Here is a 13216-nt window from a genome sequence, read left to right as displayed (position 1 = left end):
TAGCTGATAATTTTTTTTAGGGCTGCATGGTGATAAACTTCATTTCTCTTCAGTAGCTCATGTGCTGTAACGTAATTGAAGACTGATAAGCTGGACAGACAGTTGAAGTAGCTTTCCTATAAATTATAATGTGAATAGTGAAATACAGATTAAAGCTGTTAATCATTGAAGTGGGATTAGGATTAGGCTTGTGTTTTGATCTTTAATTATGCAGTTTTAGTATGTTCATGTGGCTTCTTGCAGTTTCATGAAGTTCTGTATCAGATTTTTCTGATTTATCAGGTTTCTTTCATGCTTGTATGCTTTTATGCATCAGTATGCTTTTATGCTTCCATTTCAATGTACCAAGATAATATATATTCTGATTTGTTATTTATCTGGAAATTAAAATGGATTAAATAATTATTTAACTACCTTTCTTTAATTTAGCCAGTTCAGTCACATTTCTTGGAAATACCTTTGTTTTCTTTAAGTTGTTTTATGCTTCTAGTGTAAAGTGAAAGTAAGTGTGCTTCTACTGAAATTTTAGACAGACAGAAGGCATTTCATCTATACCAAGTTTGCTGCCATCATCAAGCTTCTCACGCAACTCTAATAAAGTTAGTGAATTCAAAGGGCAGGTCTTTTGTAATCAGATAATGATTTGTACTTCTGTTGGTTGTTTCTTCATGTTCAATAAAGGCATTTTGGACCATACTTCCAATAGGAAAGGGTAAAAATAGCTAAATTAGAAAGAACAAAGTCCTCTTCTGAAATAATTCTGTAAGCGTTCATTACTTAGATGAAAGAAATGTAATCTGCACTGGGTACATCTCGTTACCTTGTGACATCTTTATAGTTACATGGTGGACTTTCCCTTTCTTCTCTATTTTTAGCCTCTCATACTTTAGTCAATATCCTGAGCTCTTCATCTGCATTTTTATTGGAGCAGCTCCCCTCAAACAAGAATATATTCACAAAGGTGGAGAATATGGTTGTTGGGATTGTCTCCAAAACTAACATATCTGTCCATAAAATTATCTGTAGTGCCTCCTTAGAGCTGTTGAAATTGGCTCACTTGTGATTTGCGTGCAGCGGAGGGTGGTGATCCTGAAGAAATTCCAAGATAAGGTGTTCCTGACTGAAGTAGAGGAAGGAGGGTAATTAAAACAACAACAACACACCACTAGTTGACTGGTTTATGCATGCCTACCCAAGTAAAGGAAAGAGGAGGGTGTCAACCCATAATTCTTCTTTGGCGACAAATCTAAAGGTCTATGGCCAGCACAGCATTATAGTGAAAGAAGAGGAAACAGCAAGTTCTTCACAGGAGAAATAACCTAATAAGCAGCCCAGAAAACAAGCTGTGCAGGTCTCTGTGGAAGGGGATATATGATGGGGAATCTTTGGTATTGTCAGTTGGACCCTACTGAGCTGCCGAGGGAAAGAAGATATTCTAGAAGAGCTAGGAAGTCCCCAGGTTGTGTTGGAAGTGCTTATTTAAATGCCATCTCCATGATACCATGTAAAAAACCTTTTTTAAAAAAAAAAAAGTGTGTGTGTATGTATGTGTATATATTATATATACATACATTTTATATATATATATATATATATATATATCTCCCTTATGATGTCTGGGTCAGAGAGATGGACACTGGCATAATGGTGACGTAGGTTTCACCGAGTGTTGGAGCAATAGAAAGAAAGGGGTGTACCGAAGGCCTACTGAAGCAGTGAGATAGTCCTAATTCTTTGAAATGATAATGAAAAAAATATGAGATTGTGAGATTAATCCAATCAGTGTACTTGATTCCTGACCCTTAGTACTTTCTTAATGAAATGTCTCAATTTAGTAATTTTTAAAGTAATAGGAACTGGAAATAGAATCTCCAGTTTCTCAGTTTCAGTAAATTTAATCGAAGGGTGGTAGCATGGCCTGGCCCAGTGACACTTCTAATGCGGGAAATAGTAATGTCTACAGAATTGCTGTTACAAAAAGCATATTTATTATCTGTACCATCCTGGAAAGAAAAAGCAGCTCCTTTCATATGATTAAAACCAGAAATGACAGAAAGAATGCTTCTGAACCATTCAAGAGAAGGAAGCATGCACACTTCAGTAGACAGATAAATCAGTTTTATATTTCCATGTTTTAGGGTTGCTATAAACAAGACTTCATTAAAACTACAGTTTCTTTGTTAGTAGCAACAGCAGTTTGCTTATTCTTACTGAACACAAGTGTAAAGTTATATAATTGTGAATATGTATCTTGTTTCTGTGTTAAGTAAATCTATAATGACTATAGTGAACGTCTCTTCCTTTTGGGTTTACTGCTCAGCCATTGAGAAGTTGCATTCTCAAATCTTGCAATAAAGGTAGTACGTGTACTAAAGACATGCAGTCCGGGGAGATAAAAATTGAGACTCGCTTCATTGCAGCACTGTGGCAAACTTTTATTCTGATGTTTTCATGAGGATGAAAGAGTGAAATAATTATGTAAGAAGAATCTTTAAGGGGATTTCGTTTGAAAGTCATTTCATTAAAAAAACTTTTTAAAAAGGAAATTTAATTTGGTTTTCCAAATAAAAGCAGTATAACGGCTCATTTTATATACTTCTTAGATCTGGTTATCAGATTAAGCAGAAACACAGATTGACTTAAAAAGTTATTGATCTGAAGCATGGCATAATCCTTGAAATGAAATTCGCATTGCTCCACAGAAGGTCCTTTGAGTGTTTACTTTCAGGCTTCGGATCCTAGTTATCAAAAGGAAACAAACCGCAGTGGGAGGGAGACTTCTGATTACACTTCAGTAGTAGCATATCTGGATGGTAAAACAGAAAGAAACTTCCCCTAGAGTGCACATAAATTTATTTTGAATAATATTTTGGTGGAAGGAACTGTTTTCCCAGGCTATTTCTCTTTACAAGTTGAACCGGGTAATTCTAGAACAGGTGAAACATATGGCGTGGAAACAACAGCTTGACAGAAGAAATAGCATATCGCAAAAACTTTGAAGAAACAGGCCTTAACTTACACTGACCAAAACTTAATCTTTTTCCTTTAAGATGACAGCGTAGATTTGACTTTGTAATTCCCTCTCTTTCAAAGGATGAAATACAGCATGCCAGAGCAAGGTTTTCAAAAGGAGGTTAAGAAACAAAGCTCCAGGTGCTAGCAGGAGGGAAAAAAAAATCCTTCCAAATTAATTACTTAAGACAACAGCTATTGCTTTTAAACTTTGCATACTAATTTTGAGTCTGAAGGCTGCTTTAATAGGTATATTTTTGTAAGAGGTGTATCTTCATCCCAGCACATAGATTCCCGAAAGAAAAAAGCATTACCGAAACCAAAAGTTTCTGAAAGAGTGTAGTAGAGGGGGGAAGGGATTAGGGAGGGAGCTTGGATTATTCTTTCTATGTAGCTAAACAGAATTAAAATTCTTATTTTGGAGGTCCTACATGCTCTTGAGCAACTCCACTAGACTGTTTTGAGGGTTAAGTAATATGGACTAGACACTCTTAACATCTGGGGAGGGGCAAGGTGCAGATAAATCTCATTTATATGTGTGTGTGTGACATTGAAATAATAGCTAGGGCTGATTATTCCTCTTGGAGCTTTAAAGCAAAAATGCTTCATTCTAGGCAATTTTGACTGTCTCTCTGTATAGGCAGCATTCAGATTTACTTTTTTATAGACTTTTGTTTGTTTGTTTCTGTCTTACAGTTTGAGAGAAAGGTCTTACAGTTTGGCAGCGTTATCCAGGTCACTGCCAGCAGTAGCAATATCAGCCTCCACAACGCGATTAAGATTGGGAACGCGGTTTAGTTTGCTGTGGAAGGTGTTGGGCCACAGTGGGTTCTCGACAGGCTGGGACCGCATGAGCAATGCGTTCCAACAACGTAAGAGCGCGAGCATTACTAATTCAGAAGAAAGTATTTTGAAGACAAACAGTATTTCACTACTTTCCTCTGCCAGCGAAACAAAAGAGGGCAAATGGGTGTGCCCAGCACAATGACACACTCAGGGGCGGTGCTCTGTACCTATCATGATCCTTCCGCTGCTTCTGTCCCGAGATTTCAAAATAAAATACCCAGCTATCCTTACTCGGGCTTTAAGCAGTAACTTAAAGGACTGTAGAGAAATACTGCTTGCCTACGTGCCTGCTTTGTGCTTGGGTCTTCCAGCGTATTCGTGGACAGTATTAGTGTTACTTGCCTGATACTAATCACAATTACTTTACCTGTTTGAATTACTCTTTTTAAAAGAAATGAGAGAGCGAGAGACTGTCTTTCAGTTATTGTTTGCTAACTAGTCAAGCCTGTTTTATTGCTATCAATTGTTATTAATGTTATTTTCCCATTTTTGCTATTAACTAACACTGTGTTATTGATCTGTCATTTATTTACAGACCAGTATTTTTCCACTTCTCCTGATTGCCATTCGTTTCCACTTTAAAGAGTCTAGCTGGCATCTTGTCACTGTTTCAGCTCTGTGTAATCTTTTTTGTTGTTGTTCTTTAATCCTGCACTTGTCTTTGTTCAAAGTCTAGAAAACTTGCTTGGATGGTTTCAGATAGAGAATCGTCTGTACTAAGAAAAGGTAATATAAAGCTTGAGTAGTGTCCTTTGATGTGCTGTACTCTTTGCTCAGTCTGGAAGGACTGAGCCAGGGTCACCCAAATTGCAGTTTTGTGATTTCGTTCTTCTGCTTAATTTCTGAATTTGGGAACTCTTGCCTGGGAAGTCAATCACTTGGAGAAAGGGTAATTTTTAAGAAGGTGTGTAAAGTCATGCAGGGAAGAATTATCTGCACAGACAAGGAAAAGGAGCATCCGGTGATACCGGAGAGTCTTCAGTCTCCAAATCTGTTAATCTGCACATAGGGGTTCTTGTCTTTGAGCCAAAAGTGACAATTGTGATGGCTTGATGCATGGCAGTTACCTTATTTTTATATGTTTAAATGTAGAGATACTTTCTTTAAGCTCCTTGAAAAATACCTTTTGCGAGGTTTGGTAGGATGACTTGATTTTGGAGTGAGATATCACTTCAGTAGAAGCATAGGACCAGGAGAAGAACCTGCACTGTGACTGCTACTTGGTGAGACTCATAACAGCCTCAACTGTTGCAGAGGATGAAGGCACTTGTGCTGAATGATTACACTTTATTTCATATCCGTTTGTTCTTGTTTCCCCATGTTATCTTTCCTTAACAGCGTTTGCTGTTGTCCTTCGTTATATTCACAGATTGCATTTATGTCATCTCTCAGTTTTTGTTTAGCTAGCCTAAATAAGCCAAAGGCAAAACTCTGTAGGTTTTCACGCTACTTCTCTAGTGCACAGTACTTAATGTCACACTGACTGCAAGCATGGACACTTACTCAGCATTTGATGTGCACTCTAGTGATCAGTGCTATTGCTCCATGAAAAATGTTAAGTTGGTATAGATGGGCGCTGCTGCTGTTACTCTCTCCTGCCTTGTGCTACATATTGCCGTTACCTTTTTGGTGCCAACATAACTATTTGTGAAGCTGCTTGGCAAGCATACGTCAAAACTTTTCTTTCTTCCCCTCTGCATTAGGAGTAGTGGGTTTTTTTTAATTTGTGTAGTATCTTTGCAATTTTACTACAGTGTAAGAAAGAGCATTCTGTGTGTATGTGTGTCTGTCCAGACCATTAAACGGCAGTGTGCAACACTTCAGACGCAGGTAGCAACATTTGTGTGACTGTTCCAAAAGAGCAAATTGGTCCCATGCTGGGGCATCTGGACTGCCATGTAAAAATGAATAGAGCAGAAGAAATTCTGATTGACTTATTGTTGGGAGGTTTTCTGTTAGGAATCTCTGAATTTGTATCAGTTAAGGGATTCGGGAGGGGGAGAAAAAACAGTAATTTGCAAGCGTTAAAATATTGAATCAGAGCAACTCTCAGGTTTATTAGGTAAAAGACGTTCACTAATTCAAAGACATTTTTTGAATTGTAGTTCAAAGTCTATTTATTGCAGAATCTGGTTTATTTACTGCCCCTTTGGAACTGTCTTTAAAATATATCTATGCAGGTATTGCACATACTCAGGCTGACTGTAAGAAATGTTTATTTGGCGAGTACGATAGAACGTGACCTATACCACGCTGCATATGCTGTGTCTTTAATCACTAAATGAAAATTTTCCCTGTGTTGCTAAAGTGTATTTTCTTAAAAAAAAACAAACAAAAACCTTCAGATTATTTTAAACAGTTTTGATTCTCTTGCTTTTTTTCTGATAGTTGTCTTGTGCGTGCATATAGAAGCGTAATAGGAACATATACAAAGCTATCTTGAAACTGTTCCTGACTTTTTGGTATTACTCATATGCGCAGGCATCTATGCATACATTGATTATGGAAGTGTTCAGTTTTACTTGCTGGGTTGTAGGTTTTAAGGTAAGAGCTTTCTTTGTGCTTTATTGTATTTACGCTATACAGAAAATACTTTGGGGCTCAACAAATAATGAAAGTAGAAATTTGATATTTCTAGGCAGATTTATGTGCTGTAAACGTACAGTGTTTGTACCCACTAACTACAGAAAATTATTTTTTCAGGATGGTGTTTTTTCATCTGCAGTTCTAATAATTTCGAAGCTTTTTTTGCTGGAGCAGATACTTGTTTAGTACCATCGAGCATATTTCTTGCTTGATGGTTAATTTTCAAGCAGGCCATTAGAAGGCTTCCTCAACAGCTCTCCTGGTGCAATTCAATTCTGGTTTAAAAAAAAAAAAGAAAGTCTTTGTTTCGATTAGAAATTGGAATCATTATTACCTATTTAGCCAAAACAGGATGTCTTTAGTTTTTATGCTAGTTTATATTTAGAGAGTGTATTTTGTAATGTCTCTTGGGGCTTAATTCAAGAATATCAAAGTAAGTGGAAAGCTTTTCATTGCTTTAGGTCTTAGATTGTAAGCATAACTTTTTATTATTATTATTTTTGTGTGCCAGAAGAAGAAATTTCTGATTGCTCTGGTCATGAAAGTTCAGATGCTTACGGGACAGGTGATGCTACTACACTTGAGAGCTACTGGAGATTAAGAGAAGGTATTTCAGTATGAGAGTCTTCATTTTGTGCCTGCATGCTGAGGAAAAAAAATAAAGCCTTTAGTTTTTGAAAGTCCAGGCCTTTTATTGACAAAATTGCTCCTTTGCAGTCTTAGAGCTAATAACATTGTCTTCTTGAGCCTGGGAGAGGTTTTCCACTTAGTTCTTTATCAAAGACTGGCTCATTTGCAAGACTGAGGAAGACGATCACAGAAGTGATGACTGCAACATTGTAAACCTGTCACTGAAAAATAATCTCAGTATTAGGGGGTAGGCTTTTTGTGTTAATAGTGTTCTCAGGGACTTGACTAGCAAGATGCTAGTGGAGCAGAATTTAATTTTTTTTTTCCCCCTAAGGATTTTTTTTTCCTGAAACCTTATTATTAATAACGCTTTATGCTTATTTATCAAAGCTAGTAAAGTTGCAGATGTTGTTTTTGGGTTCCAGTGCTTGTTATGTCCTTTAGAGATGAAAGATTTGTAGCTGACTGGTAGTGTATATGGTACATTCATGTAACCTTCTGGTTTTTGCCTTCCTCGTCAAGAGAAGGAGGCGTCTCCTTCAGTTTTGTGGGTCCGTCAGCAAACGCAAGAAGTCTTTTCAGTCCGCTCATTCATTTTGTTGGCTTAAATGTCAGCCACTTTAGTCAGTCATACTGTGTTTTTCCGTCGTCTGTTGAGAGAACAGAAGCTTTGATAATTAATATGGAGTTATTAATTCGTACAATACGCGAGGGAACTATCAAATGCAATTTCTTTATTGATTTTGCTATTTGATATTGCTTATATGCAATATCAAATGTGTACATTTTTAGGAATTTAACTTTGCTGTGATTCCTTAAGTAAAACTTTTGAGTCCAAGAGAAAGAAGATTAACATATTATATGTGTAACAACTGCAAAATGTGGCCCTTTTGGCAGATTTTTTTCCCTTCTAATTTCTGTACCAGTAGCATAGTTAAATACATGTATACTAATGAATCATATAGTCTTTAACTTTTCAATGATTTTTTTTTTAAAGCCTGCCTTGATTTCTGTTCTTTATTAGTCGTTAAAGGCAAAAGGATTATTGTAGGGAGAGGGGAAGGAAAAGTATTCCTAATACAAATTAAGTTTGGAGAGGCTAATTTCCATAGATTTCCTCTGCATACAGAAGGTCTTCCAGTTGATAATTTAGATCAGGAGCTGAATATACGTGCTCTTAATCACTTTGGGAGGAACTTCTTTGCCCATATTATCTAGGAAAGCTAGCCTCTGTGATAACAAGTTGACCTTTGTGAATACATTTCTCTCTGCAGTAGTCCGTCCTTGTTTGGCTGTGATTCTGTAAATAATCAAAAAGGGACCTCACTTCAAAAACTTAATTCTATATTGATTTTTTTTCCCCCAATATGGAGAAAGCTGTAAGAGGCTTTTTGTCCTTGTTGTCCCTAGGAGGTCAATGGAGGCTCTGATACATGACTTCAGAATGCGTGTTTTCTTTTCGTGCATCAATAACAAAGGCCTTGTTTGTCGTACGTTGGTTATATCTGCGTAATGTCCGTTCTTTAGCCTAACGCAGCATAAAAGAGCAGAACTCTGTAAGCGGTTCTATTCCTGATGCACAGCAAGAACAGAATCTAGCTGGCCAGAGTTGTGTTACTTCTGAAGGGTGAATACTGAAAAATGCAGAAAAGGCCTTTTTTTTTTTTTTTTCCACTGACGTGAACAGATGTAAGTTGAGGGAAAAAAAACAAAGAACAGATGCAATGAGTAAGATGCCATATATATAATCCATTCTTGTAGAGTAGAATCGGGATTGTAAGGAAGTAAATCTGTATTAGATATGAATTTCACAAACACTGAAACTGTTGGTTTATGATCCTAGATACATTAGGCTGTATGTTTCTCATTAGTGTAATTAATTGTTCTGAAAGGGATGTGCAAGATGCTTATGTGATCAATATATATCTTTTTTTAATTCAAGTGGATTGGGAACACTTTACTAAATGTAAACATTATGGAAAGCTGATTTTCTTTTTAGGTTAAGGGGACAATATCCTTGCCAGGTGTTTCCTGTTTCTGTTTTTAATTAACGTTGTTCACAGTACTCCAAGCCTTCCAGACCTCTCTTGCTGACATAAGCTTGGATTATCACCTTCAGAAACACTTATCCTTGAATTAGATGCATTTAAAATTATTAACGCAGCCAAACACATTGATTTGATGCATGGTTTATAACATGTTTGAAAAGATTTGTAAAAGAGTTATTTAACAGACCTGTAACTGGTGTAATTAAAGTGCCAGTTGAAGGTAAAATGATTAATTGTTCAGTTCTGAAAGATGCAGTGAATGAGTCAATGGTTACTGAGAAACATTAAGAACTGTAATACTGAGGACCAGGATGTGAGAGAGAATTTCATGATGCTTGCTTTTCTTCTTTTTGGTTGTGTGGACCATGTTTCTTGTGCAACCAGTAGCATCTTAACTTGCTTTTCCATCTTACATCCTATAAAAATGCAAGTCGCTTAACAGAATCGTCAGATCTCTTCACAACTGTATCAGGCCATACCTTTTCCCCCTGATTTGTAATCCCCCTTTATACAGTTTAGCCCAGTGCTGTTTAAATGTACCATTGGGTTGCACCAGTTTCTCAAAAACAAATTGAGTCTCTTGCGTACGTTTGCACCTTCTCCTGTTCTAGGAGTTCATGCTACCTCGTGTGGGTCCACTCCTTCAGCACAGGCCATGCTGATGTCGCTTGCTTTGATGTCCTGTGCCTGAGGCTTTAGTTTGTTAGCACATCATTAAGATCCATACTGTGTCCCAGCTTGCGTGCTTTTGTTACACAACCTTTCTGTTCTTGTCTTTCCCTCCTGCTTTAGCTGTAGTCTTCAGATAATGAGTTTTTCAGAACACAGACTGCCTTTAGATGTTTGGAAAGCACCTACCCTATTGTAAAGCAGCTTGTAAAGACAGTTAAGTAGCAACTTTGATGTGTGTCTAAATGGAAAGTCATTTAAAGAATATTTATTCTCTATTTAGGTGTATCTTAATGCAGTTTAACATCTGGGGACGGAAGAGTCCGCACTTAATCTGATCCAAAGCTTATTGTGAAGTTGAAGGGCAGGTTCTCATTGACTTCAAAGGGCTTTGGATCAGCAAGATCTTAGCAAACTATCAGTAAATATTCCATGACCCTCCTGAAATAAACTGACTAGAATTTAAGCTCCTAAATAACTTCATTACCTCTGAGGGTTTTAACTGACTTCGTTTAAGCTCAGGAGAATCACACAGCATACGTGAGTCGTACTGAGAGACTGTAAGCGTTCCTTTTCTGCTTTAAAGACATTGAGCATCTGGGGGCTGGGGGGTGGGTGTCTTTTGAGAATGTTAGCTATTGACTCCTGGTGAAGCTGCATGCACAATCTAGATGAGCTATTACTGTGGAACCAAAATGCTCCAGGGTGTCGAGTGCGTACCCAAGGTGTTGTGGACATCTGCTTTTCCTAAATGTAAAGTCCTCTGCTGCGAGTTTTACAGGAAAGATGAATTTGATATGCAGAAAGAGCACTGGAACCCACTTGTTTAAATTATCTGGTTAAGATCAGATTTTAAAATTGTGGTTTATTTTCCAAACTGTATTGTAGAGATTGTTTTTAATGACATTGAAAGCAAAGTGGGAGTCTGAGGCTATCGAGCTTAATTGTGAATTAATGACAGGGAATGTTGGAAACTCCTTTTTCTGCAGACTTTAAGGAGAAAAATGTCTATTAAGTTAAATTTAGCAAAGTCTTTGAGGATTCCATTGTTTTACTTCTAAGGACATCCAAATTTTCAGGGTTAGATTGAAGATCATTCGTAAGAAGCAGCAGTCTCCTTAATATGTTGTTGCTTCCTTCATTTCATATCAGTATATGATATGAAGAAGCTGATATGAAGATTGAAGAAGTAGCTCTTTGCCAGCTTTTCTGGGCTGTATCAGAGAGTAGCTTGTCCTTCTGCCTACAAAAGAATAGGATTTCTGTTAATTATGTTCAACTGTGTGCATCTGTCTGCCGTGACACTTAAAATAGTTGGGCTGGATACAGCTTGTTCAGAGTAGATTTAATGTACTTCTTAAGTTATATATTAGTAATCAAGTAACTCTGTTTTGGTTTTTATATTAGATTTACTGTTTCACAGAGAAGAAAAGTACACATCTCTTATGAATTTGATGAAAATAAATATCAAACAATTTCCCTTTTTTTTCTTTTTTTTTTAAACTGCATTAAAACTGACTTTCTCTGAAATTCTTGCCATTTCAGAGAGCCGGTACTACCTTTGGTTTCTGCTCAACTGTATTTTTGAAGCTCTGCTCAGTGAGACCTTGTCTCTATATTGATTGTCTCAATAATTAGCAGATGTGTGCCACTTCAACCAGAAGTGAGAGTAGAGGAATTTAGAGGTTCAGACATTTCCAAGTGCTAGTTACTGGTCACTCCTTCTGCTTGCCTTCAGTTTTTATTTGTATATATATCCTTTACATATTTGATTAGCAAAACTCATGATGCTTTAGGGGAGAAAACTTGCTTTCCTATCTGAACTTTTTTTTTCTTGTTAAAAAATCTCATTGATATTTGCATAGAAGGAAGGATTCACTTACACGTAGATTCCCCTTTCTGATTTCTTTTTACTGCTTAATTTTTTTCAAAATCAAGCTCTGAACTTGGCAAGAATCTTAGTAAAAATAGTGCTTCAGCACCCCATGAAATCCTCTCTTAACGGAAGTTTGGTACGCATAGATAACAAAACGTTAACTTTTATTTAAGCTTGATATTTAGAAGATCTCTTGGATTCTGTAATCCATGTGTCTGTTAATTTTTATGTAATATTTTTCAGTAGTAGAGATTTTTGATAAAAAGTGTATAGACTTAAGTATTTGCAGGATTAAAAGCTAGAAGCAGTCCCTTTCTCTATAAAGGCAACTTTATTTTCAGTAACAGTCCAAGTGGAAAATTGGGAAGAAACTGTTGTGCAGTCAGGTAGCTCTAGGGCATTATTACATACATGAAAATTTGTATATCCTTTTTGAGAACAATATACGTAGGAAGATGGAGGCTAGTAGGAGAATTGAGTAAATCCACATATAAAGGGTATGTCCCTTCACATTAAAAAAAGGGGGGGTGGAGGGGGAAGAAAGATTTGAAGAGCTATAGAGGCCATTGTTTTGCAAAAGTTAAAATAAACCCAGAAATAACAGTTTCAGATGACTTCTTTAAAGCAGGTCCTGAACAGGAAAAGTGAATGTTCCTGTTGGAGCATTCTCTGAATTCACTTTCTTAACAATAAGAATATCCTGCTTTGGAGAGAGAGAGTGAGATTAATCATGCTAAGGTGTGGCTTTATCGCACACGCAGAACTGGATTAAGGAAAAGGGGCGTTTTTGAAACTGCTGACAGAACTGCATCTCCACAACTTTTATTTCTTTTCCCACGTATCTGTACCCAGTGCCTGACTATTTCTGCCCGTGCTAGCTGTGGTTGTTCTAAGATCCTGTTTTACAATCTGTCTCTTTGCCCTCGGACACAGTTCCTTCTTTGCCAGTGATTATACTGCTTGTCTCATGCTCTTGCGGTCAGGTCCCAAAGGTCTTCATTTATCCATCTTTATGTGTTACTTACCATAATGTGCCATCTAGTCATGTGGTCGTTTAGTCCATGACTCTGTTCTCCTGCCACCACCAGCTGCTTCCAACTTGTTCCGAGTTGTTCTGCTTTCTGTTATGTAGCATCTAAACAGAGTAAGCTACGCAATTGAAAAGCGGATACTTAAAGGGATATTGTCAATATAAAAGTAATCATATTCCTAATTTGTTATTAAACGTAGGCAATTAGCGTTCTACTTCTTACATTCCTCTGTTTGGAGGAGGACATCAAGGAAACAGTTGATTTTCTTATTTTGTATGTGAATTCTGCGTTTTGCAGTGTAAAGAAGCTGATAGAGCTGGGAAAATACATACTAACAGCTCAGGATTAAAACTACGCTGTGCTTGGGTATTTGACACTGCCCGTGTTGCTCTTTGGGGCCATGAGCAGATGAACAAGTTATTGTGCAATGACATCTAAGGTGAATTGTGCATATGGTGTAATGAAGGACAGAAGAACGCTTGTTGTCATGTAAGTGCAAACACAGGGCGCCCTGCAAG

General features: G+C 37.1%; 1 protein-coding gene across 9 annotated transcripts in view; it reads left to right on the top strand.

Moving 5' to 3' along the window:
* CDK17 (cyclin dependent kinase 17) overlaps positions 1-13216 on the top strand; it is a 98408-nt gene that overhangs the window by 25121 nt on the left and 60071 nt on the right. Inside the window, exon 1 of one of the 9 annotated variants that reach the window (XM_068938219.1) lies at positions 6956-7051. The exons of the other annotated variants lie outside the window; for them this stretch is intronic. The gene's annotated coding sequence lies outside the window, so the exon portion shown is untranslated. Of the gene's footprint in view, positions 1-6955; positions 7052-13216 lie in introns of those variants that run through there. 9 annotated transcript variants of the gene reach the window in all.

This window comes from Struthio camelus, chromosome 1 (assembly GCF_040807025.1).
Source record: "Struthio camelus isolate bStrCam1 chromosome 1, bStrCam1.hap1, whole genome shotgun sequence".
NCBI classification, from domain to species: domain Eukaryota; kingdom Metazoa; phylum Chordata; class Aves; order Struthioniformes; family Struthionidae; genus Struthio; species Struthio camelus.
The sequence above is the reverse complement of the archived record's forward strand: the minus strand, read 5'-3'. Positions and strand labels throughout refer to the sequence as shown.